General features: G+C 35.6%; 1 non-coding gene and 1 pseudogene across 2 annotated transcripts in view; both read left to right on the top strand.

The window, feature by feature from the left end:
- LOC118152095 (glucose-6-phosphate 1-dehydrogenase pseudogene) overlaps window positions 1-27,473 on the top strand; it is a 152,599-nt pseudogene that overhangs the window by 80,037 nt on the left and 45,089 nt on the right. Inside the window, exon 2 of the transcript XR_013525455.1 lies at window positions 26,304-26,430. The product of XR_013525455.1 is annotated as a glucose-6-phosphate 1-dehydrogenase pseudogene (transcript). The remainder of the gene's footprint in view (window positions 1-26,303; window positions 26,431-27,473) is intronic.
- Window positions 12,935-13,041, top strand: LOC118147983 (U6 spliceosomal RNA). The gene has a single exon (XR_004734714.2). It is a non-coding gene; the product is annotated as a U6 spliceosomal RNA (small nuclear RNA).

The following is a 27,473-nucleotide window of genomic DNA, read 5'->3' as shown; positions in this document are numbered from 1 at the left end:
GTCAGTGCTTCCCTGTGTAGCCTTGGGCCATTGATCCCTGCATGAAGGCTACTCTGGCTCCAGTCTCAAAGTATCCCAGAAACATCTCTGGCCACTGATCTGAAAGGTAAAAACTAAACCGTGGCAGCTTCCATGTTTTCTTAAGTCTGAAGGCACACACAGTGCAAGAAAAAAGAAGTTTGTCAGCTTTACCTAGATTTCAGAGAATATGTAAGAAAGCCTGGGCATCCAAGCAGAAGGGTGCCACAGGGCTGGAGCCCTCACAGAGAATCTCTACTATGGCAGTGCAGAGGGGAAATGTAAAGTTCGAGTCCCCACATAGAGTTCTCCAGGGCGCTTTCTAGTGGAGCTTTGGGAAGGGGGATGCCACCTTCTAGTCTCAGGAATGGGAAAGTCACTAGCAGCTTACAGTCTAAGCATTGAAAAGCTGCAGGCACTCAAGTCCAACCCATGACAGCAGCCACAGGGACTGTACCCTGTAAAGCCAAAGAAGTGGACCTGCTCAAGCCTTGAGAGTCCACCCTTTGCACCAGTGTGTCCTGAATGTGGGACATGGAGTCAAAAGAGATTATTTTGGAGCTTTAGAGTTTAATGACTGCCATGCTGGGTTTAAGACTTGCATGGGGCCTGTTTGACCTTTTCTTTTGGGTGACTTCTCCCTTTTGGAATGGAAGCATTTATCCAATGCCCATAGCACCATTTTATCTTGGAAGTAAATAGCTTGTGTTTACTTTAAGGCTTATAGGCAGTAGGAGATGATTCTCAGATGAGACTTATAACATTGAACTTAATGCTGAAACAAGTTAAAAATGTACTAAACTATTGGGAGGAAATACTGTATTTTGCAATGCAAAAAGGACATAAGACTTAGGGGGTCCAGGTTGAATAACATGGTTTGGATGTTTGTCCCCTCCAAATGTCATGTTGAAATATAATCACCAATGTTGAAAGTGGGGCCTGGTGTTTTAGTCATGGGAGCAGGTCCTTCATGAGTCACTTTTTGCTGTTTTCATGATAGTTACTGCATTCCTACTGTTAGTTCACATGAGAGCTGGTTATTTAAAAGAGTGTGGGGCCGGGGGTGGTGGCTCAAGCCTATAATCCCAGCACTTTGGGAGGCCGAGGCAGGTGGATCACGAGGTCAAGAGATCGAGACCATCCTGGTCAACATGGTAAAACCCCATCTCTACTAAAAATACAGAAAATTAGCTGGGCATGGTGCTACGTGCCTGTACTCCCAGCTACTCAGGAGACTGAGGCAGGAGAATTGCCTGAACCCAGGAGGCGGAGGTTGTGGTGAGCCGAGATCTCGCCGTTGCACTCCAGCCTGGGTAACAAGAGCGAAACTCCGTCTCAAAGAGAAGAAAAAAAGAGTGTGGCATCTCCCTTCTCTCTCTCTTCCTTCCACTCTCACTGTGATGTGTCTGCTCCTCCTCATACTTCTGCCATGATTGTAAGCTTCTTGAGCCTTGCCAGAAGCAGATGTTGGCATCATGCTTTCTGTAAAGCTTGCAGATCCATGAGCTAAACTTTTTTTATTTATAAACTACCCAGTCTCAGGTATTACTTTATAGCAATGCAAAAAAAGCATAATACAATTTAGTAGCCAATGTACAGCAATAACCAATAATTATTAAAAATGAAAAGATAAAGGCAAACTAACTTATTTTGTCCAGCTTTATTCATTGTAAGTTCTATAAGTAATCTCTCAGTTTATGGTGAAGACATCTCAAATAGATAAATTTTAACAATCATATTTATAGAGCTATTAAATTATGACTAATCTGTTTATCTTTCCTTATACCTAGCCAAGCGTATATTTAATACCTATTTTATTACTTATCTATATCAGATTCCATAAAACCTTTGTCTGTATCAATCTAAAACCTTTGGACATATTGTTTAATTTTTCTTTTAATTCATTTTAAAATTACTAAATTTAAAGAATAAAATAAATGTTGATGAATTTGTTTTCTGATCTCTCATATATAAACGGATTTATATAATGTATCATATGTAAACTGATTATATCACAGAAATTAAGCATTTTTGTGATCTAGAAAAACTACATGATCTTCATATATAGTAATACTGGTAAGTACTATTGGTGTTCTGCCTTCTAATTTTACTTCTAGTAGAAGTAAATATTCTTTTACTTTAATACAATTATTATGAGGAGTGTGTTTATATATCAATAATAAATGGCCCATCACCCTGCCTAAAGTCCATGGTACTTAATTTTTAAAACACTAACCATGTTTTCCTTACTTCATTATAGAAATCTACAGACATTAACACATCACTAAACTAGGCTAGATTTTTGGGAAGATGCAACAAAGTATACAACTTTTTCTCACCCACACCAAACACATTCATAACCACTCAAGTCAAAATGGTGAATATGTGAGTGAGATGAACATGAAGTACCTAACCCATGCAGGAAACGGGAGAGGTAGGAGAGGGAATGGCAGTGATAACATAGGGTCAGTAAGTGTGAAAATCATATTTGAAGTTGTAGGTCAGCGAGCAATTCCCTAAAGAGAAATTTTACCTACTTTGGAATATTTCCCATAACTAAAAAGAAGTGAAGAGGAAGGGATGCTTGACTACACATGTGTTTGATTGTATGACTAAGGATTAAAACAGTGGTATTTGAATAAAAATATTTAAAATGTATATATTTGCAGTACTCAGAACATTTAAAATCATTTTTCAAATTTTATTCTCTCTGATTCAGTCAACAAATTCTAAATATTTATATTGATCTAATTAATCATTATCAGCCACCTCAATTCAAACTGCATTATCTGACTAGAATATTTTTATTGTTGAGAAGAACATGAGAAGAGACTATTTAGATTAGAATGATATTGATGTTAACTATAATGCTTCATTATGCACATTAAATCATTTCTAACTGAATTTATTCCATTGAATATAAAAAATAATTGAATAATCAGGGAATAATTTAGCTACAGTCTTGTAACTATGAATAAGTATCCTGACATATTATTTCACCAAAATATAAACAAGTTTAAATGTACAACATTTTATTAGAGTACTACCAAATGCTATTTATGAAACTTCCTAAACAATTTGGGAAAACATGTCATATAGAATATTTTAAAATGTGTTAAGGAGCTAGGATTATCCACAAAGAAGAGAGTCTAAAGTTAGGTCCAGTAGTTATTTTAGCAAGGTCTTCTACTCTCCTTCCAGTTCATATGGGTAATCTGGAATATCACTATCTAGGCTGTTCATCTGAGAAACCATCTATGTTTGGGATGTTAAAACCTTTTGGATATTTTTATTATTTTATTGTTAAATATGACCATTAGGTAGACTTATTTGGGTTTTAAAGTAGCCATTACATATTTCTCCAAGTATTTTGGCCTGATAAACATAGCTTGTTTCTAAAACATAAACAACCAAGTTTAGCACAGGTACTAGCTTTCTAATGATAGCCAATACAGAAATACAGTGAAAAATAAAAAAAGTCCTTTTGGGCATAAGTTTAGAGTTTTCCTTCTTTGTATTTATTTTTATATGGTAGGAATTAGTAATGCTTAGTAACATTTTATTAGTTATCTGCAGACTAGTTTTATATGAGGTTTTAATATGTTAGTGAAACTGCAACAAGATATTCATGGCTATATAAGTCATCTAATCTACTTCCACATTGTGTTACAGCTTTAAATAAAGCTTCTCCACTATCCTTCTTCATCATCTACACATAGTAAGCCAGGAAAATTAACTTTGTAATCTATTGGTCAGTTCATTTGCTACAGATATCTCCACTGTGAACACTGTAAATTGTATTTAAATATAGTTTAACTGTCTGTAAATGGCCTGTGTTAGTGAGCTCAATTAGACCCCCTGCCTTATCAGAAAGACAGAGGGCTTTCTGTATTCAGGGGTTCTTGCCTTTGTGTACTGGAAGAATTGGATAGCAGGTGTTCTTGGGGAATGAGTGCAAGGTTTTATTGAGTGGAAGTAGCTCTCAGCAGATGGGGGAGCCAGAAGGGAGTGGTTTTCCCCTGGAGTGGAGCTGCTTAGTGGCTCAGGCTCTCCTCTGACTGCCCCGGCCAAACTCTATGTGATTCCACCAGTGGATGGCCAGCTGGCATGTTGTTGTGCTCTTCCACGGGAGTGCTCTTCCCAACATCCAGTCACTTCTGTCTTCTTCACTGATGTGTTCCTCTCAACATCCAACTGCTGTGCCTCTGCCAGCTAGGGTCTCAGGGTTTTTATAGGCCCAGGATGTGGTCATGGTGGGCCAGGGTGGTCTTGGGAAATGCAACATTTGGGCATGAAGGCAGGAGCTTGTCCTCACATGGGTCTATGGACACAGTTCCGGGGATAGGCCCCTAGCCAGAGACCTGCCTTTCTCTACCCAGAACTTCCCTGTGCCCCCTTTCTGTATCAATAGTAGTTGTATTGAATCTATAGATTGCTTTGGGTAATATGGTCATTTAACAATATCAATTCTTCTGATTCATGTACAAGATAAATCTTTCCATTTGTGTCTTCTTCAGATTCATTCATTAATCTCTTACAGTTCTTTTTTTTTGATATAGAACTTTTACCTCCTTGGTTTAATTTATTCATAAATATTTTTTTCTCTCTGATGCTGTGGTACATGGAATCATTTTCTTAATTTTCTTTCCCATAGTTTCTAGCTAGTATAAAAAAAATACAACAGATTTGTATGTTGATTTTATACCTTGCAACTTTAAAAACATGGGTAAAAAGCTCCTTGGCATTAGATTTGACACTAGTGTTTTTTTGGATGTGACATCAAAACCACAGGAAACAAAAGCAAAAATAAAGTGAGACCATGTCAAACTAAAAAAATTTAGCAAGCTAAGGGAAAAAATGAACAAAATAAAAAGGCAGTCTGTGGAATGGGTAAAAAACTTGCAAACTGTATATCTGATAAATTGTTAACATTCAAAATATGTATGGAACTCACACTACTATAGCAACACACACACACACACACACACACTCTACAATTAAAAAATTAGCAAAAGTCTGAATACAGAATAGGGAGCCCTGTAGACCCTTAGTGGGAATGTATATTGGCATAACCATTATGAAAACAGTATGGAAATTTTTTTTTACATTAAAAATATAAGTACCATATATTCTAGCAGTCTCACTTCTGGATATATATTCAATGGAAATAAAATAAATATGTCAGAGAAATACCTGCACCACTGATTTCCATTGAAGTAATATTGATGTTGCCAAAATATGAAAACAACCTAAGTATCCATCATGGGATAAATGGATAAAGAAAATACACAAAATGGAAAACAATTCAGCCTTAAAAAAGAAGGAGATCCAGTCATTTGCTACAACATGGATGAACCTGGAGGACATTAGTTTAAGAGAAAATAACCTAGGCATGTAAAGACAAATGCTACATGATATCATTCATAGATGCAATCTGAAAAAGTTGAACCCATAGGAGTAGAGATTAGACTGGTAGTTACTAGAAGCTGGGAAGTGGGGGAAATAGAAAGATATCAGTCAAATGGTACAACCTTTCAGTTTTAAGATGAACAAGTTCTGAGTATCTATGGTACAGCATGGTTGGTGATAGATGTGTGAACTAATTTGATTGTGGTAACCATTGCATAGTGTATACATGTCATCATCACATTGTACCCTTAGAATGTGTATAATCTATATTTTTCAATTAAATGTTTTAAAAATAAATAAAATATTTTTAAAAAAAATTCAGTGTAGAAATTTCATCTAATATATAAAGAGTGACAATAAAATATGTACATGAAATTGCAGCTTATAGTCTACCATTCATAATCAAATTATTCATTACTGTGACACTACTTCGGGTAGTTGTAACACTGAGATACCAATGCAGTTATTTCCCTAGGGTGAGATATGTTGCAACAGGAAGCCAAAAAAGGGGGAAAACAATTACCTAAAATGCTGACTATATACTAAAAATTGTTAAAACACCATGTATAGAAATAATGTTTAAAGAAATTTAAAAATTAAATTTTGTTTCGTATATAGAAACAAAAATATTCATGATTTTTTTTTTTAGACGGAGCCTCACTTTGTTGCCCAGGCTGAAGTGCTATGGCAGGTTCTTGGCTTACTGCAACCTCTGCCTTCCAGGTTCAAGCAGTTCTCCTGCCTCAGCCTCCCAAGTAGCTGGGACTACAGGTGCCTGCCACCACACCCAGCTAATTTTTGTATTTTTAGTAAAGATGGGGTTTCACCATGTTGAACAGCCTGGTCTTGAACTCCTGACCTCATGATCCACCCAATTTAGCCTCCCAAAGTGCTGTGATTACAGGCATGAGCCACCATGCCCAGCCATATTAATGAATTTTATTAGACTCTAGGGAAAATATAATGTAATCAGAGGGATAATAAACTAAGATCCTTCTCTGAAGAACCTGACATGATGAAAAAGGGAAATAAACTGAAAATTATATTTCAGTGTTGTAATGATTCATGTTATAATCCATATAGACTATGAGTGGTGTGAACATTTTTTCCCCCGAATTAGTCAGAGAAGTCTCAATATAAGATGACATTGACTTCTATATAGAAGGGAATCACAGATGCAAGATATTGAAAGTTGAAAGAGCAACAAATTCAAAAGCATTTTGCACTTGTATTCACTTTACAGGGAATGCTGATGAAGAAAGGAATATTTGAATTACTGTGCCTCATTGTTATTATGTATATGGTATACTGGGTTGTGTTTGTGTGTGCCCTATTATGGCATGATTAGATGCCTTTCTACTCTAACATATTAAGACTCTGATAAATGTCTATGAACAAACAGCAATTACTGCTCCAAAAATAGAATATTATCTATTTCTGGACTATAAAAAGTATTTATTTGCTTTACTTATATCCAATGTAAACTTTATCATCTATCCTAGAATCCCATCTATATTAATTGAGCAGAAAAATACATGCATGTTTTTATATGTGACTCTGTGTGTGTGTGTGTAAGAGAGAAAGAGAGAAGTGAAATGCACAGTTACATAGAACAGAGACCCAGAAAAGCATGCTTTTACCTTGGCATTTTCAGTAACAGTTATAAATCTTGAACTGCCTGTATTAGTAAAGTAGATAAAGAACAAGCAATTTTTGCGGTTTACATTGAAATTCCCTATCAATTCTGAGTAATATTTCTATTATTTCAAGTGAATAGAAGTTTTGATAAAGGCCAATTAAATAAAACTACTTAGCCTTCCTAAATTACATGGGAGAAAATAAATTGGCATATGAAATTCACCGTAAATTTTCTAGAGATTTTAGAACATTAAGTTGTGTGTAAGCATTGAGAAATTGACACTTGGTTTAATCTTATTTTGTGAACAAGCTAGTTTTGCACTGAAATAGAAAAGCCCCTGTGGTTTTATCTTAATGAAAGGGTATTTGGCTTGTTAATGACTTAATCCTATTTTATTTACTGTTTAAATACAGTCATGTATTGCTTAAGGATGAGGATACATTCTAAGAAATGGATCATTAGGTGATTTTATCATTGTGTGATCATAGAGTGTACCTAAGCAAACCAACATGGTAGAACCCACTAGACACGTAGACTATATGGAACAGCCTATTGCTCCTGGACTATGAAGCTATATAACATATTATTCTATTGAATACTATAGGCAACTCTAACACAGTGGTAAGTAGATGTGCATCTAGACATGTGCATACATATTATAGAAAAGGTACAGTCAAAATATAGTCTTGTAATCTTATGGAACCATCAAGTATGTAGACCATCATTGACCAGAACATTGTTATGCAGCTTATGGCTGCAGTTCATACAGAATATTTTAAATTTTGTTTTATAGATAACTTTTTATAACTGTATAAATGTGGCAGAAATCACTGGATTAAAATTAAAGAGAGTGGGGACTTTTGCCAAGATGGCCAAATAGGAACAACTTCGGAGCACAGTTCCTAGTAAAAGCAATGCAGAGGCAAATGATCTCTGCATTTCCAACCAAGGTACCGGGTTCATCTCAGTGGGACAGGTTAGACAGTGGGAGTAGCCCAAGGAGGGCAAAACAAGGCAGAGTGGGGTGTTGCCTCACCTGGGAAGAGCAAGAGAATGGAGAACTCCTCCTCCTCCCCAAGGGAGGCCACTGGGGACTTTTTTCAGGCACTGCAGCACTCTGGCTCAGATACTGTGCTTTTCCCACCGTCTTTATAGCCCAGAGACCAGCAGATTCCCACCAGTGCCAACACCAGTGTTGTGGGTTTCCAGCACAAAACTGGGTGGCCGTTTTAGCTGGTGCCTGGAATGCCTGTGAGACAGATCCACCCATTCCCCTGAAAAAAATAGGGGGCTAAAGTCAGGGAGCCAAGTGATCTGGTTTGACAAGTCCCACCCCCACAAAGACCAGCAAACTGAAACCCTCTAGCTTATGACTTTTGCAGCCAGCACAGCAGTTTGAACTCTAGCCAGGGCCTGTCGAGCTTGGAGAGAGGAGGGGCTTCTGCCATTACCAAGGCAGTTCTAGCCTTGCCAGTGTAAACAAAATCCCAAGGAAGTTTATATAGCAGCCAGGCGGAGCCCACGGCAGCTCAGCAAGGGCTCTGCAGGCAGACTGTGACTAGACTCCCTCCTTGCTGGGCAGGGCATCTCTGAAAAAAGGCAGCGGCCCATCAGGGACTTAAAAATAAAGCCCCACCTTCCCAGGTCAGAGCACCTGGAAAAGGGGTGATTGTGAGTCCCACCTTAGTAAACTTAAATGTCTTTGCCCAGCAGCTCTGAAGGGAGCAATGGAGCTCCCAGCACAGCATATGAGCTCTGAAAAGGGACAGACTGCCTCATCAAGTGGCTCCCTGACCCTCATATATCCCAAGAGAAACATCATGCAGGAGAGCTCTGGCTGACATCTGGCAGGTACTCTTCTGGGACAAAACTACCAGAAGAAGGAACGGGCAGAAATCCTTGCTGTTCTGCAGCCCCCATGGGTGATTCCCAGGCAAGTAGGGTCTTGAGTAGACCTCTAGCAGTCCTGCAGCAGAGGGACCTTACTGTTAGAAGGAAAACTATAAAACAGAAATAAATAGCTTCAACATCAACAGAAAAGATGTCCACTCAGAGACCCCATCTGAAAGTCACCAATTTCAGACACCAAAGGTGGATAAATCCACAAAGATGGGAAGAAACCAGCGCAAAAAAGGCTGAAATCACCAAAAACCAGAAGGCCTCTTCTCCTCCAAGGGATCACAACACCTCACCAGCAAGGGAACAAAACTGGATAGAGAATGAGTTTGACGAATTGACAGATGGCAGACTTCAGAAGGTGGGTAATAACAGACTTCTCTGAGCTAAAGAAGCATGTTATAACCCAATGCAAAGAAACTACGAAGGGAAAAAAGGTTAGATGAAATGCTTACTAAAGTAACCAGCTTAGAGAAGAACATAAACAATTTGATGGAACACAGCACAAGAACTTCACAAAGCATACACAAATTTCAGCTGAACTGATTGAGCAGAAGAAAAGATATCAGAGATTGAAGATAACTCAAATGAAATAAAACAAGAAGGCAAGATTAGAGAAAAAAGTGAAATGAAATAAAGCCTCCAAGAAATATGTGATTATGTGAAAAGACCCAATCTACCTTTGATCGGTATACCTGAATGTGACAGGGAGAATGAAACCAAGTTGGAAAACACCCTTTAGGATATTATCCAAGAGAACTTTCCCAACCTAGCAAGGCAGGCCAACATTCAAATACAGGAAATAGAGAACACCACAAAGATATTCCTCAAGAAGACCAACCCCAAGACACATAATCATCAGATTCAACCCAGGTTGAAATGAAGGAAAAGATGCTAAGGGCAGCCAGAGAGAAAGATCAGGTTAACCACAAAGGGAAGCCCATCAAACTCACAGCAGATCTCTCCACAGAAACCCTGCAAGCCAGAAGATAGTGGCAGGGGGGCAATATTCAACATCCTTAAACAAAAGAACTTTCAACCCAGAATTTCATATCCAGCCAAACTAAGCTTCATAAGAGTAGGAGAAACAAAATCCTTTTCAGGCAAGCAATTGCTGAGAGATTTCATCACCACCAGGCCTGCCTTACAAGAACTCCTGAAGGAAGCACTAAACATGGAAAGGAACGACCAGTACCAGCCACTGCAAAAAACATACCAAATGGTAAAGACCATCAACACAATGAAGAAACTACATTAACTAATGTGCAAACCAACCAGCTAATATAAAATGGTAGGATCAAATTCACACACATAACAATATTAACCTTAAATGTAACTGGGCTAAATGCCCCAATCAAAAGACACAGACTGACAAATAGAGTAAAGAATCAAGACCCATTTGTGTGCTGTATTCAGGAGACCAATCTCACATGCAGAGATACACATAGGCTCAAAATAAAGGGATGGAGATAGATTTACCAAGCAAATGGAGAGCAGAAAAAAAAAGCTGAGGTTGCATTCCTAGTCTCTGATGAAACAGACTTTAAACCAACAAAGATCAAAAGAGACAAAGAAGGTCATTACACATTGGTAAAGGGATCAATGCATCAATAAGAGCTAATTATTCTAAATATATATGCACCCATGCAGGAGCACCCAGATACATAAAGCAGGTTCTTAATGACCTATACTTACTCTAAAATCAACCACATAATTGGAGGTAAATCACTCCTCAATAAATGCAAAAGAATGGAAATCATAACAACCAGTCTCTCAGACCACAGTGCAATCAAATTAGAACTCAGGATTAAGAAACTCACTCAAAACCACACAACTACATGGAAACTGAACCTGCTCCTGAATGACTCTTGGATAAATAATGAAATGAAGGCAGAAATAAAGATGCTTTTCAAAACCAATGAGAGCAAAGACACAATATACCAGAATCTCTGGGATATATTTAAAGCAGTGTCTGGAGGGAAATTTGTAGCACTAAATGCCCACATGAGAAGTGAGGAAAGATGTAAAATTAACACCCTATCATAACAATTAAAAGAACTGGAGAAGCAAGATCAAACAAATTCAAAAGCTAGCAGAAGAGAAGAAATAACTAAGATCAGAGCAGAACTGAAGGAGATAGAGACACACAGACACACACAAACAAAAAAAAAAACCCTTCAAAAAAAATCAGTGAATTCAGGAGCTGATTTTTGGAAAAGATCAACAAAATAGAGAGACCACTAGCCAGACTAATAAAAAAGAACAAAGAAAAGATTCAAATAGATGCAATAAAAAATAATAAAGGGGATATCACCACCAATTCCCCAGAAATACATACTACCATCAGAGATTGCTACAAATACCTCTATGGACATAAACCAGTAAATCTAGAAGAAATGGAAAAATTCCTGGACACTTACAACCTCCCAAGACTAAACCAGGAGGAAGTTGAATCCCTGAATAGACCAGTAACAAGGTCTGAAATTGAGGCAGCAGTTAATAGCCTACCAACAAAAACACTCCAGGACCACCTGGGTTCATAGCTGAATTGTACAAGACATAAAAGAAAAGCTGGTACCATTTCTTTCAAAACTATTCCAAGCAATACAAAAAGAGGGAATCCTCCATTACTCATTTTATGAGACGAACATCATCCTGATACCAAAAGCTGGCAGAGACACAACAAAAAAAGAAAAATTCAGGCCAATATCCCTGATGAACATTGATGGGAAAAATCTTCAATAAAAGACTGGCAAACCAAATCCAACAGCACATCAAAAAGTGTATCCATCACGATCAAGTAGGCTTCATCCTGGGTATGCAAGGCTGGTTCAACATAAGCAAATCTATAAACATAATCCACCACATAAACAGAACCAAAGGCAAAAACTACATGATTATCTCAATAGAAGCAGAGGCCTTTGACAAAATTCAACAGCCCTTTATGCTAAAAATTATCAATAAACTAGGTATGAATGGAGCATATCTCAAAATAATAAAAGCTCTTTATGACAAGCCCACAGCCAATATCATGCTGAATGGGCAAAAACTGGAAGCATTCCCTTTGAAATCTGGCACTAGACAAGGGTATCCTCTCTCACCACTCCTATTCAACATAGTATTGGAAGTTCTGGCCAGAGCAATCAGGCAAGAAAAACAAATAAAGCATATTCAATAGGGAAAGAAAAAGTCAAACTGTCTCTATTTGCAGACAATATGATTGTATATTTAGAAGACCCTATCTTCTCAGCCCAAAGTCTCTTTGAGCTGATAAGCAACTTCAGCAAAGTCTCAGGATACAAAATCAGTGTGCAAAAATCATAAGCATTCCTATACACCAATATCAGACAAACAGAGAGCCAAATTATGAGCAAACTCCCACTCACAATTGCTACAAAGAGGATAAAATATCTAGGAATACAACTATAAAGGGATGTGAAGGACTTCAAGGGGAACTACAAACCCCTGCTCAAGGAAATAAGAGAGGACACAATCAGATGGAAAAACATTCCATGCTCATAGTTAGGAAGAATCTATATGGTGAAAATGGCCATACTCCCAACAGATTCAACACTATCCCCATCAAGCTACCGATGACCTTCTCACAGAACTGGAAAAACCCATCTTGAACTGCATATGGAACCAAAAAAGAGCCCACACAGCCAAGAGAATCCTAAGCAAAAAAACAAAGCTGGAGGAATCACGCAATATGACTTCAAACTATACTACAAGGCTATGGTAATCAAAACAGCATGATACTGTTACCAAAACAGAGATATAAACCAATGGAACAGAACAGAGGCCTCGGAGGTAAGGCCACCTACAACCATCTGATCTTTGACAAACCTGGCAAAAACAAGCAATGGAGAAAGGATTTCCTGTTTAATAAATGGTGTTGGGAAAACTCGCTAGCCATGTGTAGACATCTAAAACTGGACTGCTTCCTTACACCTTATACAAAAATTAACTCCAGTGCTTGCTTCGGCAGCACATATACTAAAATTGGAATAATACAGAGAAGATTAGCATGGCCCCTGCGCAAGGATGACATGCAAATTAGTGAAGCATTCCATATTTTTGCACATATACACCATGGGATACTATGCAGCCATAAAAATTGATGAGTTTGTGTTCTTTGTAAGGACATGGATGAATCTGGAAATCATTATTCTCAGCAAAGTGACACAAGAACAGAAAACCAAAGACCACATATTCTCACTCATAGGCGGGTGTTGAACAATGAGAACACATAGACAAAGGGAGGGGAACATCACACTCTAAGGCCTGTTGGGAGGTCGGGGGGTTAGGGGAGGGATAGCAGGTGGTGGGGGTATTAGGGAGGGATAACATTAGGAGAAATACCTAATATAGGTGATGAGGGGATGGATGCAGCAAACCACCATGACATGTGTATACCTATGTAACAATTCTGCACAATCAGCACATGTACCTTAAAGTATAATAATTTTTAAAAAGTTATAATGAATACAATAAATTAAAAAATCTTAAAGTATAATAATTTTTTTAAAAGTTAAAACCAACTTAAAAAAAAAAAGGACATATGGGTGGCCGACAAACATATGAAAAATACTCAACATCACTAACCATCAGAGAAATGCAAATCAAAACCATCTCATACCAGTCAGAATCATTATTATTAAAATGTCAAAACACCATGCTGGCAAGGCTGCAGAGAAAAGGACACACTTATATGCTTTTCATGGGAATGTAAATTAATTCAGCCACTGTGGGAACAGTCTCAAGATGTCTCAAAGAACTTAAAACAGAACTATCAATTGATGGAGAAATCCCATTACTGGGCATATATCCAAAAGAAAAGAAATAATTTTAGCAAGAAGACATATACACTCGTTTGTTTATTGCAACATGATTCACAATAGCAAAGACACGGAATCAACCTGTGTGCCCATCAATGGTGGATTAAAGAAAGAAAATATGGTATATATACACAGCGTGAAAAAGAATAAAATCTTGTTTTTGCAGCAATGTGGATGCAGCTGGAGACCAGTATTCTAATTGAAGTAATGCAGGAACAGAAACCCAAATTTTATATATTCTCACTTATAAATGGGATCTAAACATTGGGTACTCATAAGACATAAAGATGACAACAACAGATACTTGGAAGGAATAGAAGGGGGAGGGAGAGAGGGCGGGAGATGGGCAAGGATTGAAAAGCTGTTGGCTACTATGCTTATACCTAAGGGACAGTACCCCAAACCCCAGCATCACACAATACACTCATGTAGCAACCTACACATGTACCCCTTGAATCTAAAATACAAGTTGAAATTACAAAAAATAAAATAACAAATTTAAAAAAATTAAAGGGTGCTAACTGATTTTAGGGAATTTTGATAGATATTTGTGATAGGTAAAATATACATCAACTACACATATGCGTGTATTTATACATCTGTATATATTTTCTTCTCTTCCCTATCAAGAACAGAATAGAGAATGACAGAAAGGGACAAGCAATAGTACAAAAAATTTATATTGTGAAGGTTTATTAAGAATAGGACTTGGCCAGGCACGATGGCTCACACTTGTAATTCCAGCACTTTGCGAGTCCGAGGAGGGTGATCACTTGAGGTCAGGAGTTTGAGATTAGCCTGGCCAACATGAAATCTCATCTCTACTAAACATACAAAAAAATTATCCAGGTCAGGTGGAGGGCACCTGTATTTCCAGCTACTCAGATGTTGAGTCTGGAGAATCGCTTGAACCTGGGATGCAGAGGTTGCAGTGAGTCGAGATTGCACTGTTGCACTCCAGACTGATCAACAAGAGCAAAATTCTGTCGAAAAGAAAAAATAGAATAGGACTCAAAGAGCTCTCAAAGTTTGAACAGAGAGCTTGAGTGTGTCCTGAATATTATGTCCCCATAGAGAATTTTGAGGAAAAAGATAATCAGTCCCATTGTCGGAATTCAGGACTCAGAAAGCAGAATATATTTGAAAGGTTTATATTATTTGACAAGTTTTTCAATGGATACGTTAAATCAACAGATAATTATTGATTTATTTAGTTTATGCATTTACTGGGAATTAATCTTATCTGTATTGTTATATTACTTATACTGACAAAGTCAACTAGCTTATTTTACAAAACATATTATTAGGGTTGCTGAAATGGAAATAAAATCCACAGAAAAGTACTATTTCAAAACATTGATTACCTGGGCTGCAAAAAGAAATACATATTTGTGGATGGCTAGCTGGAAAGAAACCTGTATTTGTGGCTTTACCATAGCTATTCTTTAAAGTACTAAAATAAACTTGCCTCTTGATAGAGTTTCCATGCACTGCCTGAGATGAAACTTCTTTATAGTCTTTATTTCTCTCCTGTTACAATAGTAGGAGTTTATTTTTGAAGTCATATATGTCTGTGTATTCCTTTCCTAATGATAACTTTGGAATAAGGTGATAATATCAGAACATAATTTGATTCTGTGTTTTTTTATATCTTATTTTTTTCTGTATTATCTGGATTTCCTATTAAAATACACAGACACACCCACAAAACTGGTATTTAAGACTTCTGTTTTTACCTCCAACATGGATAGAGCTTGAAAGCTGCCATTTCCATTCTTACAATAAGAAAAAGCTAAACAAACTGAAAATAGATTACTTTTTGGGGGGGTGTATCAGGAAACTAAATGAATAAACAAAACAACATTACAATGTAATGCTGCTCAACTATAAAAAGAAATGAGCTACCTAACAACAGAAAGGTATGGGTGAATCTTAAATAAATATTAGTTAGTGAAAGAATCCAGCCTGAAAAAATTACATAATCATTCCTAGTATGTGATTTTTAAAAAGAACATTAAAATATCAGAAATTGTTAGGGGATAGTAAAGTTGAACACATGAAGTATAGCGTGTTTTGTAAGGGCAATGCAACTATTCTGTATGATACTATAATAGTGGATACATGATACGATACATTAGAGAAAATGCATAAAATTTTACAGCTGAAAGAACATTTTAAGTCATACAATTTTTTTTTTTTTTTTTGTGATGGAGTTTCGCTCTTGTTACCCAGGCTGGAGTGCAATGGCTCGATCTCGGCTCACCACAACCTTGGTCTCCCGGGTTCAGGCAATTTTCCTCCCTTAGCCTCCCGAGTAGCTGGGATTACAGGCACGAGCCACCGTGCCCAGCTAATTTTTTGTATTTTTAGTAGAGACGGGGTTTCACCATGTTGACCAGGATGGTCTGGATCTCTTGACCTCGTGATCCACCCGCCTCGGCCTCCCAAATTGCGGGGATCACAGGCGTGAGCCACCGTGCCCAGCCTAATTCATACAAATTTTAAAGAAGTTTAGATAGAAGGGATTCCAGGATGGCATTTAGAATTAGAGAAAAACAACAAAATTGTTTAATAAGTATATGAAATGGCCTCACTAAAAGAAGTGGGGAAAAAGGCACTCACTTCAGTGACTCTGGAAATGAGTGGCGTATATAATATTAAATACAAGAGAAATTGTACATAAACTATTTGGTAAAGTTATCTCCCCCAGGGAAAATATTTAATAATTCCGGTACTGAAATTGAACATTTAAGTTAATGGACGGTGGCCGGTGGGAAACAAGTTTTTTACTGTTGGACTGAACGATTATAGACAAAATTGAGAAGGCGGCTAGAATGATTTGGAAATTGATTAGAAATGGAGATTTTAATATGAACTATGTTTAACTTAATATGAATATGCATAATTACATGTAGAAATAGATTTACATTGTGTAGAATAGAAATACATTTATATGAGTATAAACACGGGCTAATACGTACCTATATATGTATGTATGTGCATGTTCATATATATTTACACACACAAACATATATATAGTCTACACACACACTTTTTATATATGTGTGTGTGGAGATGTATATATATATATATATATATATATATATGTCTCTGTGTGTGTGAAAATCTATTCCTGGTTCTATTAGGTGAGAGGGGCTAGAAGCTATGGAAACATGGTACTGACAAACCTGATACCAGGATGTTAATTTACTATACCATTATCCAATAAGTAGACACAGGGCTCTATAGAGAAATGGCTGACTCAGACTAAGGCAAGTCATATATAAAATGAGCCTGGAACATCTTCTCATGCCATAAAACAAAAAGTTCTCAGAGAACAAAATGAAACAAACATGTACACACAATGATACGGGTATGTCAAAGGGGCATAGGAGCCCAGAGAAAGCTGTCAATGGTGAAAGCTGGATGAATTTGAGCAGCAAAATAAATAAAGTATAAAAGAAATATCCATGAATCCACACTGATGTAAATTATTGAATAAATATATGAAGAAGAGACACATCTTCAGTGCAGAAATACTGCAAACACTTTTTCTTTTTTTTTGAGACGGAGTTTCGCTCTTGTTACCAGGCTGGAGTGCAATGGCACGATCTCAGCTAGCCACAACCTCCGCCTCCTGGGTTCAGGCAATTCTCCTGCCTCAGCCTCCTGAGTAGCTGGGATTACAGGCACACGCCACCATGCCCAGCTAATTTTTTGTATTTTTAGTAGAGATGGGGTTTCACCATGTTGACCAGGATGGTCTCAATCTGTTGACCTCGTGATCCACCCGCCTCAGCCTCCCAAAGTGCTGGGATTACAGGCATGAGCCACCGCGCCCGGCCACTGCAAACACTTTAAGTCGATACTCTGCCATCAAGGTATCCATCGGGATAACTCCCGATTCCTAACTATAGGCATGTATAGTGACTTGCATTCACAGAATATATGGAAATGGGATATATTCTAATATCTATTACACAAATTACACAAATGTAATTAGCAGTGGGACACCTAACAAAGAAACACTACCTCAACCACGTTGAAGGTGATGAAGGTTAACAAATAGTGATAAGTTTGGTGATAGCAGGGAACATTTTTGATACAATGTGATAAAACAACATGTCACTTCTGTGGTCTGCCTCCTCAAAACATGTAAGCTGAATTTAATCATGAGAAAAATGTTAGACAAGTGCCACTTGGGCATTCTACAAATTATCTGTGCACAATTTCATAAAAGCATCAAGATCATCAAAAATAAGCAATTCTGAGAAACTGTCATAGGCCAAGATATACTTGAGGAGTCAAGGCAACTAAATGTCATGCAGTATTCTGAATGGGGTACTGGGTCAGTTAAATGACATTAGGTAAATCTTAAGGATATCTGATACGGTAGAGACACTAATACTGCTAATATTTCAGTATTGGTTCATTAGTTGTAACAAGCGTACCATGCTAATGTGAGATATTAATAATGGATGTAAAATATTAATAATTGATAATAGTCATTAAAATAACTGGATGTGTATTGCATAGAAACTTTCTGTACCATTTTTGCAATTTTCCATCAAATATAGAACTATTTTAAATTAAAAGTTTACTTAAAGCCACAGGTATCATATTATGCTAATCTTCACAAGTCATCTTTGTGTTTGACCACCTAATATGTGCCTAGAATTTTCACATATTTATACATTTACTTATCTCAAAATGTTATAAATAAAGTAATTTTAGCAGACTGTGTACAAATACAGAATGCTGTTGTTTGTGGCAAACCTGGCCTGTGGTCCCATTCATGTTTCATGGCCCTGCATCACCATCACATGCAACTTACCCCGAGAGGTTGATAGTATATCATCTATACTAAAGTAAAAACTGTTTAGAAACAGTCTTCAGAGTCCTAGATGTTAGTGGTGCTGGTGGTGTTGTATGTATGGAGATGGAGTATGTATTAAGAAGTGTGATTTTGTGAGTGTTTCTTCAGCAAGGAAAAGAAAGAAAAACTAATCAATCAGCAGAATTTTTAAGGCTCGGAACCATGGCTTATGCGTATAATCCCAGTAATTTGAGAGGCCAAGGTTGGGGGATTGCTTAAGTCAGGGAGTTAGAGACAACAGCTTGAGCAATATAGCTAGAACTCCTCTCCACACAAATAAAAAATTAGCCAGGTGTGGTGGTGCATACCTGTGGTCCTAGCTACTAGAGAGGCTGAGGCAGGAGAATAGCTTACTTCAGCCTGGGCAACAGAGCAAGACAAAAGTAGGAAGGAAGAGGGAGGGACAGAGGGAGGGAGGAAGAACTCATCACCAGTACTGTAACTTGATTGATTAATGCCACCTCAGCTTCTCTGTGTTTTACTTACTAGAGCTTAGTTTGAGGTTTTGTTTGGAAAAGAAGTTTCCCTGCTAAAAGTAAGGTTTAAAGTCAATTTGGTAAATTGAAAACTTATGAAAATTTATTATTTTAATGAAAAATATTTTATTGAAAGTATTTAATATCAAATACCAGCACAAAGAGAGGAAAGGATCATAATTAACGGGGTGTATAATAGTTCAAGGCAAAAAAATGAAAAAAGAGCATGGACACAGGAAATTACTTACAGATGCATTCTAAATGGTCTTTGAATTTCCGGTGACCTGCTTAGTACGGACATGTAATACGTTTGTATTTTATTTATGAGCATAAGTCTAAGACAGTCTGTACTATGGCAATGGAAAGAAGTATGAGATGGAAGTAGAATAATATTTTCTAAATCTGTTGTTTTGTTATCTAAAGATTATTTAAACATTCAGTTTGTAACTTTTTTCTGTCAAGTTTCCACTCAATTTTTTAAAAATTTTATTTTATTATGATTATTTTTTTGAGAAAGAGTCTCACTCTGTCGCCCAGGCTGCAGTGCAGTGGTGCGATCTCTGCTCACTGCAGCCTCCTTCAGCCCGCCCGCTCCCCTCCACCCCAATCCCCACTCCCACCCCTGAGTTCAAGTGATTGTCCTGCCTCAGCCTCCAGGGTACCTGGGATTACAAGCGCCTGGCACCACGCCCGGGTAATTTTTGTATTTTTAGTAGAGACAAGGTTTCGCCCTATTGACCAGGCTCTCAAAGTGCTGGGATTAGAAGCGTGAGCCACAGAGCCCGGCCAAGTTTCTATACAATTTTCAAATGTTGCGTTCAACTTTTGTGGAGACACTTTCATTGCCCAGAACAAAGTTCATGGACCAGTGACGGTCAATGGAACACATTTGGAATATTACTGGCATAATACAATACTTAAGAAATAATAAGTGCTTGATAAAAGTTTTCTATTATTAACACCTAACAATAGGTTTGGGTCAACCACTGAATCATCATCTTTGTGGAACCACTATTGAAATGGCATAGAAATTTCATGTAAATAATATTAAAATTATTCTAAAATAATAGAAGCAATAAAAAAATATACTTGTATAAAAATAAGCATTAAACTTGCCCCGTATTTCCCTTTGAAGATAATAAATGCCACAAAATAAAGAATAAGGATGACAATATTAATAGAAAATGCTATAGTCTAATATTGTAAGAAGCATTTTTTTAATTTAAATATCTTATATATGCAATCTTTGGAAAATAGCTTATAATTAAATTCTGCTGAACCCAAGTTAAAACAAACCTAAGCTTCAAAAATAATGAAAACCCCTAGCTATGCTTTCCAATCTGTAACAAAATAGGAAAGCAGTGGCACATTTGCAAATAGAAATGGTGGGTGGTAAGAGTGGATAAAACAGGAAAAATATCTAAAAACTCAAATATAAACACACACAAAAAAATGACAACCATAAAATTAAATAAAGCATGAAAAAATAAAACTGTTAATGCATATATTGTATATCTTCATAAGATGCAGAAATAATAAAAGGATAGAAACAAAATGAAAAAACTGAAACAGATTTGTAATCTTAGTATTAATTGAAATATCAAAAACTAAATTCAAAAAGTAGATAATTTGAGTTTTTATAAAGAGTTCAAGTTTCTAGGAAAAGAAAAAAATATATTCAGTTTATGAAAATCTTCAATGTGTGACTCTAAAGATTGAGGAAATTAGAAAAACAAAACAATATCACTTTTGAATAAAAATGCTTAAATTAAAAATTCTAAAAAGACTCTAATGGAATACATATTAAAATAACCTACTAAATACTTAATATATGGGCAAGAAAGAAAGGAAATATGGCTGAAAAAATTTTAAAAATATGTTACAAATATGTTAATAAATATTTTTTAAAAATTTTAAATATAAGTGGTCATATAAATGTGACTTAAAATAGTAGTATAAATTCTCTTATGTGAAAATAAGATTTCAAAAAGCATATTTTATGCATTAAATTTTAAGTTTGTTCACTTTCTCCAGATAATTATTTGTTTATGCAACTGTGATAATTATATACATACAAACACACACACAAACACATTTTTGAAAATTATTTCTTAACAGCATATGAGTTTAACATGTTATAATTCATAAAATTAGGAGTATATTTACTGCAGCTAGGATTGCTCAGCTCATCAGACTCAGTTTCTAGGGGGGCTGACAAAAGAAAATTGGTGAGCCCAGGCTGGACTTAGAGAGACCTTCAGCTTCAAACAAACTAACAAAAAATTACTCACTTCAGTGAAAAAAAATATGAGTTAATAGATGTTTAAAAATGTATATATGTACATATAACTGTATTCTGGAATACAAATTTTTTAATACATTAGCTACTAAAAAAGGGCTTCATACATATTTATACCTTGGACTCTGGAAATACTTTTCTAGGAATCATTTATAGGAAAATTATATGAAAAAAGATGTGCTTTAATACAAAATTTTAAACTGATTGTCTGACTGGGTTCAGTGACTCATGCCTGTAACTCCAGTAGCTTGGGAAGCCAAGATAGGCAGATTGTTTGAGCTCAGGAATTCAAGACCAGCCCAGGCAACACGGTAAAACCCCATCTCTGCAAAAAAAAAAAAAAAAAAAATTAGCTGGGTGTGGCAGCACAGGACTGTAATCCCAGTTACCTGGGAGGCTGAGGTGGGAGGATCACTTGAGCTTGGGAGATTTGTTGAGGCTACAGATCACACCACTGCACTCCATCCGGGGCCAAAGAGTGAGACGGTCTCAAAAAAAATGAATAAATACATTGAAATATAAAATAAAATAAATGGATTGTTTGAGTATTTCCTATTTACATTTTAATTTTGTTATGATGTATTTTGGTCTGACACATTGCATACATATTGTCAAAATATTAAAAATAGACATTAAAATAGACAAATATATGACATCATTCACAATCTTATCATCCAGGTATATACAGGTATATACAAACACTGTTCACTTTCTCCAGATAATTATTTGTTTATGTAATTGTGATAATTATATACATAAAAACATATGAAAACACATTTAAAAAATTATTTCTTAACAGCACATGAGTTTAACATGTTATAATTCATAAAATTAAAATTTAAATAAGTAAACAGTAATAAACTGAACATTAAATTATAAAATTCATTAAGCTGCAATATTAGATTAATTTTCTATTTAACTGAAATTTGTATGCAGCCTCATATTATTTAAATTATAGCTAAAATATTTTATTAAAATAAATACTGGGAAAAACATTTTATGATTAAGGGGAAAGATCAGAAAGGTAGTTGAAAATATAGTAGAAATTATTCCTTTTATAAATTAATCTAAGAAAGCAGAACTATAAAAAAATTATTAGTAAATCAGACAGAAAATCAAACACTGCATGTTCTTACTCATAGGAGGGTGATGAACAATGAGAACACATGGACACAGGGAGGGGAGCATCACACACTGAGGTCTGTTGGGGGGAACTAGAGGAGGGACAGTGGGGGGTAGGGAGTTGAGGAGGGATAACATGGGGACAAATGCCAGATATAGGTGATGGGGAGAAAGGCAGCAAACCACATTGCCATGTATGTACCTATGCAACAGTCCTATATGTTCTTCACATGTGCCCCAAAACTTAAAATGCGATTAAAAAAAAAATTACAGGTTGAAATTTAAGCAAATGAACCGAAAAAAAAGAAATATAAAGAAATATGTATCAAAGTTAAAACTTTTAAAATAAATCTCAAAATCATTTTTTAAAAAGTTTCTTGTTTTTTGACAACTGTCTTATCTATTTTTGTGTAACAAATAACCCCAGAACTTAGACCCTAAAATAACAAACATTTATTATGTTGTAGTTTCTTTGCATGAGGAATCTGAGTATGACTTTCCTTGGCCCTCTTGTTCGGGGTCTCACAGGCTGCAATCAAGGTGTCAGCCAGGACTGCAGTCAGCTCAAGCTTAACCAGCAAGGATTAGCTTCCAAGCTCACTCATGCATTTGCTGGCAAGGTTCCATTTTGGGTTTTCGGAACAAAGGCCTCAAATCCTTGCTGCCTGTCCTAGTTCTTTACAGCATGTACCTCTCCATAAGGCAGGAAATACATGGCAGCTTGGTTCAGCACAGCAAGCAAGAGAGAAGCAGAGAAACAGAATGTGTAAGAAAATGCTAGCAAGATAAGAGCCATGGTGTTTTTGTAACCTAATAAGTCACATACAATCACTTTTGCACTATTCTATTCCTGAGAAGTGGGTCACTAGATGTAGCTCACACTTAAGGGGTGGGGATTATCCATCTTGCTTGAATACCAGGAGAGGGATCACTGAGGACTGTCTTAGAACCTGTGCACCACTGTGACACATTTAGTGAGAGTATGGTATGTGATAATGCCGCTCAAAATTCTGAACAGTTTTTGGTTGGACAGTCTCATGAATGGCAGAGATGGTAAATTGATAAATCTTTCAGGATACCCATCTGAAAATAAATATTAAACACCATGTTTTATTTTAATCTGACCGAAACTATCTATTGTTAGGTCTTTGAAGAAATGCGAATGCATGTGCACAAATATATACTTATAGTAATGGCCATCACAATGTGGTTAAGAGTAACAAGAGGAATCATTTTGAATTTTTACAATAGTGGATTGGTTAAATGGCTGCATACTTATCTTTGCTATTTTAAGTGATGTTTAGAATAATTTCTATCGATATAAGATAGATAAAAACAAATGACAGAGTAATGAAATAATATTTGAACCTCTTTTCATTACTGTGTAGCATCTATCTATGCATCTATATATATATATTCTATAACTTCTTTAAAATAGATGTTACCTGTTTCTCATTAAAGTAAATTTAATTTTTATTGTATTAATTTTCATTAGGTAAAAACTAAAGTTAAAAAAAGAGCAACTGCCATCCCAGAACCTGTAGATAAACATTATATACAGTTTATATATAATGGCAGTTGTTCTTTTATGTGTGTGTGTATATATAAAGGCAGTTGCTCTTTTATATGTATATATATATAATGTTTTGTAAAATTATATATATAAATATATATACATATATATAATGTTTATCTACAGGTTCTGGGATGGCAGTTGCTCTTTTTTAACTTTAGTTTTTACTTAATGAAAATTAATACAATAAAAATTAAATTTACTTTAATGAGAAATAGATAACATCTATTTTATTTTAAAGAAGTTACAGAATTGAAACATAAAAAGTAGAAGCAAATACATTTGCTATTCAAAACACCTGCAAAAGAGAGAATAATAAAAAGAAAGGAAGGAAAGAATGAAAGAATAAAGGCAAGAAAAAGGAAAAAAGAAAGGAATATGGAAAAAGAAGAAAGGATGACAGAATAGGAAGAGGAAACATGGAGAAAGAAAAGAAAGAGAGAAAGATTATATTATCATATTTAACTCTCTAATCTACTTTACCATGGTGAATTTAATTTAGCTTGATTTGTTCACAAGTTACTGTGTGCTCATTTTCTATCCCTGCGCAAACCCTCACATATGTTGAATGATAGATTGAATATTTTATTACTTTCTTTTTAGATAAAAACTTGGAAGACATAAAGCAGAAATCTATTTAACATTTTAACAGAATAAAAAGATCTTTATTTTTGCAAGTATTTGTGTGCGTGTTGGAGGGATATATTCTCTAATAAATGATGTATTACATTCATTCTCTGAAGGGATGCAAATAATTAAAAATTCTGGTAACTACTGACTTATTGGACAATTTAACAATTTTGTACACTCATGGAAGTCTTTGTTTCTTATGAAAATATTTTGTTGCTTAATTATGTGCAAGTTCTTAAAGAGAAAATCATGCGTATGTCATTTAATCAATATCACCATATAAGCAAAGTTGAGAAATATTGGATTGGAGACTGGAGGTATCTGTTCCTCTTCCAGATGCAAGGCTGTCTAAGGACATAGCTTTAACATTTGAGTATCAGTTGGAAATGGAGTGAATCATAACTACCTCTCAGAGTTACTGTTGTTAAAATTTAGTGAAACTGTATATAGAAAAAAAAAACTAAATTGTAGGCAAGTAACTCAGACTATTACTAGGTAATTCCATTATTTAGGTACAATCAGTAAGTACTCTACTAGAATTATAGAAATGCTCAGTAAACTTATCAGCATAGTTATTTTAAAAGCATATCAAATTTAATTAATACTTTAAAAATGTTTGAACCAGTTATTGAACATAAATAAAAGAGTACATAATTTTAATTAACTAAATTGACTACTAAACGGGCAGGAATGTGTGAACACATCTGTGAACAGAAGCTTGTTTATAAAAATCCATTGCAACCACAAAGCCAAACAATATTTGTACGAGCTTATTGTAAAATCAGTGAAAATATGTTATCATTTAAACATGTTGCCATGTTTAAATGATGTTAGTCTCTAAAGACACATACTGACTCAATAGAATTCTAGCAGATAATTGTTATGCAAAAAAATTGAACTTCATTTAAAATTGAGTTCAGCTATTTTCTCAAGAAACAAAATCCTCATATAATTTCTACTTCCATTTCTTATGTACAAAATAAAAGAACATGACAACATGATTGATGAAATTTCATTCAACTTTATATTCAAAAAAATTTATATATTTGGACCAAAGATGAATTACAGATCTCTCAGAAATTATGCTAGAAGGTAAAATTCTATGAAAATTGTTCTCTCAATAGAACCAATGTGAACATATTATGATACAGCATTTTCAAACATTTTATTTATGAAATATATTTTAAGCCAAAAATATATTAAATGAAGTATTGCAATTCAGTCATTTTAGCTTTTACAGTTTATCAAATTTTACTAGTTTACATATTAAAAAGAAGCAACATTTTCTTAAGTATGGAATCATATGGGTAATTTATAATTTATTTTATTTAATAAATATTAAATCTTGACATCATGATTGATATAATTTCTATGCCCAATTCAAAATCTTAATGTAAGTTTGAGAATATGTTTATTATGACATGAAAAATAAGTATATTTGAGTTTAACATTTAATCTTAGAGCTATGAGACACATTTACATGAGGAGCAAGTACTTTTTTTTTGCTAATGCAATATTCTCTTTTAGAGTACAGTTGGCCTTTTGTGTTGGTGGATTCTCCGTGGTATGGATTTAACCAACCACTAATCAACACTGCAGACTCCAAAAATCGGTGGAGAAGAAGGGGGACAACGACTGAAAAACTGCCTGCTGGGTATGATGTTTGTTATTTGGCTGATGGGCTCATTAGAAGTCTAAACCGCAACACTATACAAATATTCATGTAACAAATCTATATATATATTCCCTGAATCTAAAAATGCATGTATATGTTCAAAAAATTGTGTCTGTACTATGTACAGGGTTTTTCTTAACAATTACAGACTTAGTATTTACCTTGTCTTAGGTATTATAAGTAATCTAGAAATGATTTAATATATACAGAAGGCTATGTGTAGGTTATATGCAAATATGATGCCATTTTATATTAGGACCTAGAGTATCTGCAGATTTGGGTGTGCGCAGAATGTCCTGGTAACAATTTCCCATAGGAACCAAAGAAGGATTGCAGTTCTAAGAATTTAATCAAGCTGGATTATCTGCTCCTTATAAATACAAGGTTTTTTTGTTTGCTTTTTGTTTTTTGTTTTTTAAGACAGAGTCTTGCTCTGTCGCCCAGGCTGGAGTCCAGTGGCATGATCTCGGCTCACTGCCACCTCTGCCTCCCAGGTTCAAGCAATTCCTTGCCTCAGCCTCCTGAGTAGCTGAAATTACAGGCATGAGTCACCATGACTGGCTAATTTTTGTATGTTTAATAGAGATGGGGTTTCACCATCTTGTCCAGGCTGGTCTCAAACTCCTGACCTTGTGATCCACCCACCTCAGCCTCCCAAAGTGCTGGGATTATACTTATTTTATTCTGTGCCTGGCCATACTTATTTTATTCTTTGGATTAGATCAGCAGTGAGCATCCTTTTTTCATATGGAAAAAAGTAGACTCTAGAATGCTTAGTTGGTTGAATGAATAAACAAATGAATAAAGTGTAACTCAGTCATTTGAATCTTCACTATTACCATGCTTACTGTCAGTTTGTGTACAGATATAAAGTCATTTTGCATCATAGTGATGCCTTAGATAGAATAGACATCTCTTAAAGTATAGTCACCTCTCTAATGCTCAGTATTTTTTAATCTTTTCCACTCTATTAATTTACCCCTCTTTTCATAAGTTTAGTCCATGTAGGTCTATTATTTGTA

The sequence above is a fragment of the Callithrix jacchus genome, chromosome 1, assembly GCF_049354715.1.
Source record: "Callithrix jacchus isolate 240 chromosome 1, calJac240_pri, whole genome shotgun sequence".
Taxonomy (NCBI): domain Eukaryota; kingdom Metazoa; phylum Chordata; class Mammalia; order Primates; family Cebidae; genus Callithrix; species Callithrix jacchus.
Note: the sequence above shows the minus strand (reverse complement) of the source record. Positions and strands in the feature narration are given on the sequence as shown.